Here is a 4340-nt window from a genome sequence, read left to right as displayed (position 1 = left end):
TAGATATATAGTTGCATTCTCTTAATGAATGGAATGATTTGTTCTAATGGTGTTTGTAAATAGGATCACAGGCCCGCATCTTGTACAGCAATTAACCACTAAGAAGAATATATGCAGTGTATTATTTGTTGAAACTATGCTTCCGATTTGATTTGAAACTGTCTCATTGCTATCTGTTTATCAATAAAACGTTGGAAAAAAAATAAAAAGAAAGCCTGAATGTGAAAAAAAAAGAAATAAAAGTACTTTGTTATTCAAAATAAAAGTTTTTCTGATGATTCTATTACTATTCAGCCAATGATGAAATCTACTCATAAGGATTAATAAAACAAAATAGTATATTTTTATCTTGACTTTCTAAATCAGTAAATCTAGGATAGGACCAGATAATTTGCACATTAATAAGATTCTATATCATGCACATGGCACTGGTCTAAAGAACACATTTGAGAACCACTTTTCTAGAAGGTGCACCTCAAATTATCAACAGTGGTCTTTTCCTGTCAGGTGGAATTTTAGAAGAAATGGAAACTTGTAATCTTGTATTCTTCTTTATAATTTCAGTGCTTTTGTAAGTATGAATTACTTTTATGATAATTTTCTCTTTCCAAAAGTATAGCATACATTGCCTATATTCAATGTCTCATACATTCCTTCCAAGTTGCATCCCTATTCTTTTTTTTTCCATAATTTTATTGAGAAACAAATAGCAATGAGACAGTTTCAAACCAAATTGGTAGGACAGTTTCAATAATTAACACGTTGCATACATTCTTCCTAGTGGTTATTTGCTGTACAAGATGCAGACATGATATCCTATTTACAAACACCTGTTAGAACAAATCCCTCTATTCAGTAAGAGAATTTAACTATATATCTATCCTAGCCATTTTGAATACACAGATGTAGAGTGTGCCTAAGGAGAGTCACATGGAGAGAAAACACTCTCACAGGCTTTCACAGAGAGCACATTGGCCAAGCAATGGCTGTGACTCATCTACACGGCTGACACTCACAAATGACCTACAATCTGAGGTTACAGGATCTCAGGATAAATCCTGAGGGGATTTCACTGACCTTATCAGACCCAAAAGCTACAACTCTTGTTGCATAGGTCTTGCTTTATTTTGGTCTTAACCATCTAGCACAAAAGTATAAAAACGAAGTATAAGAAGTAAAGCCATGTTGTTATGTTGAGCTGTAGGGGACTCAGGTCAAACAATTTCTGACCTTGCCAGTGAAGCAGAAGAGCGAATACTATTAGGGACTACTGGGCTCTTTTAGAATATTTTGCTGAGTTAACACACCTATAATATTCAAATAATGGAAATAAACAAAAAAGGGGATATAGATGAATGTCTATTTTGTATCTGCATCCCTATTCTTTCACATAAAACATTCACTATCAGGAATATTTTTCTAATCTTTGTCTAGGTTTTAAAAATTATGTTTACCACCTATATCTATATGTCTAAACATTGTGCATCTTCATTGCATATATCTTGTATGTACATATATGTATATCTTGATTATGTTTATTTTTAGACATTATAAAGCCAAAATTATATTGCTTGCATTTGTCTATGCTGTGGTAGTTTGAATAAAAATGCTATTTTTAAATTTAACATGAGACTATGGTTGCAGCTCATTAATTTTCATTCATGGGATATACTTAGATATATTCACACATATTATTATATATGTAAAGTCTTGTCATTTCCAGTTTCCCCCTTATAAATGATAATGCTATGAATATTCTTGTACATGCACATGTTTATCTTTACATAGAGGTTCAACTAATTCACTCTCAACCGCAATAAATAAAAGTTCCCATGACACTGTATCTTCACAAATACTTCGTATTGACAGATGTATACTTTTTCTCATTTGATTGTTATGAAATCATATCTATTTGTGATTTTAATTTGCATTTCCCTAAAGTCAGTTAGTTTCCAAAGGAATTTTCTCCCCAATAAATATGTATCTAACATCAATGACACAAAGATGCAAGGTCTGACAAATTACTTAGAGTAATCTTCACAAAAACTCGTAAGTAGGAGGAAATTAATCCTATATTTGCTGGGCAAAGGCTTAATGAATTGAATCATGTGTAAAATAACCCTGACCACAGTTTAAACTATTATCACATTCATTTTGATTCTCACAAAAGGAGGTGCTTGGATTTGCCCAGGCAAGTTTTCTTACCCGACACTCATTAAAGAGACTATAGTAACTGAGTTTCACCAATCTTAACAAAGCATATCACTGGCAACAACAAGGCTGAGGCCATAAAATCATTTTTAAAAAGTAAAATAAACTTACATCTCCCTATCATTCACTTTCTGTGGAGAAAAATCAAGATAATAAGACAGAAGTAATGTATTCAAGGTTGCATAGTCATATTGTTGCTGCACTAAAGATAGAGCACAAATCCAGTCCCTGTTAGGGTATTCCCATAGCCTTCTGGTAAGGGGCTTCTACAAGAGATTCCAGATTGGAATCTCTGATGTGGGGAGAGAGAGGAAAGGCTTTAAGCACAGCAAATGAGGTAGGACTGCTCAAGCTGAGAAGGCTATGCCAGTGAAGCTTCTGTTATTATTAAGAGGTGGTCTCCATACTCCCATCCACATTTGGGACAATTACCTTGCTGGCCAATTTGCTCAGTGTGATCCCCAGCTATTGAGTAACCTGCTGGCCACCTTGATGTGAGCATCCAGAAGTCATTCTTTTAACACAGCCACAATTGTACTGACTGAAAATACTTCAGTCAGGATATCGTGCTCTTAATTAGCTGTGTATGACAGCAATCAATTAAGGATGGCATAAAAGCCAATAGAAATAATGTAAATCTCATTAGGGACTTCTCATTTGCTATATGAGCATGTCTATTGAGTGAGTTCCAGTAAAGCATTTCAGGAGGGTGCTAGGTTATCTTTCCCTTTTACATTTATTATACCTGGCATAAAGATTAAAAACAATTATGTTCACTTGAAATATTTATTGTCTTATGAAATTTAAGCAGGGTCATTGTGTTTGCTTTCTTCAGCTTATCATAGCTGGTCAAAGGGAGCCTTTTTAACAAGCTTGAGCTAAATATTAAGGAATTATTTTCATCACTGCATTTCAGAGAGATAAACCTGGAAATAGTGATGCTTAGTAAATGCCATAGCTCTGAGACTTACTCTTTATAATTTACACACTGTTGGTGCATGTATTTTCAGCCAGCTTCCATTATTAGAAAGAGCCTTGTCAGCATCCCTGGAAAGATGAAGTCATATTAGTGGAAGAGCACCAGATCAGAAACTATGAGGGTCTGAATCTGAAACCTCATTCTACCACCAAATTCCTGTGTGCTTTCATAACTACATCTTTCTAGTGTACTTAGGTCAAAAACCTTGATTATTTTCTTTTTATTGTATCCAACTTTCAAACCTTCAGCAAAATTTGTTAGTCATATCTTCAAAATAAATCTGGAATTTGATCACTTTCTACCTCTTCTACTGCCATCAAGATGGCCCAAACTGCTATTGCTAGTGACCACTTTAGCTTCTAAATATTCTCTTGCTCTGCTCCTTCCCAGCTTATAGTCCATCTTCAGAATTGGAGCTACAAAAATCTACTTGAAATCTATGTCAAACCATGTCACATACTCCTGATTCCTCTTAATCCACTGTCCTTGTGTTGATCTTTTCCCATGGTACCATCAGCTGATAACATTAGTATTATGTCAATATAGTCATTAATATGTTAGTATAATTAACCTAATATTTATTCTGTTCTGGTCACTGAATATCTCAGTTGCCTGTAATAGTGTCTGGTATAGTGTAGAGTCAATAGAAATTTGCCTAATTTAATAGAATTTCTCCAATTTGGGTTACTCTTCACCTACATACATATAATGATATTGCAGGACTAGTATAGAAGTCAGTAAACTTTTCTCTGTAAAAGGCCAGATGTGTTTCTGCAGTTATGTGGTCTTCAGCACAACTATTTGACTGTTTCACTATAGGGTGAAAATCACCGTAAACAATATATGAACTACTGGGCAAAGCCCTGCTTCAATAAAACTTTATTTGGTTTAGCTCTATTAGTACATATTAGCAGTACACAATGATTACATTCATTGTGGGGAGTTGTTAACACGCATATATAGTACAACTTTATTTTTATTTCCCCTTCCTCAATCTCTTAGTCTCCTCACTTACACAGGGTGCCCATTTCTTGTTAACTAGTTTGTATTTTTCTGTTTAATTTATTTATATGTTGAACTTTAAGTCCCTACATAATATGATAAAAAACATTTAAAAATTAGATTATATTTTAAAAAATAGGATAAAGAA

The sequence above is a fragment of the Octodon degus genome, unplaced genomic scaffold, assembly GCF_000260255.1.
Source record: "Octodon degus isolate 3935 unplaced genomic scaffold, OctDeg1.0 scaffold00063, whole genome shotgun sequence".
NCBI lineage: Eukaryota > Metazoa > Chordata > Mammalia > Rodentia > Octodontidae > Octodon > Octodon degus.
Note: the sequence above shows the minus strand (reverse complement) of the source record.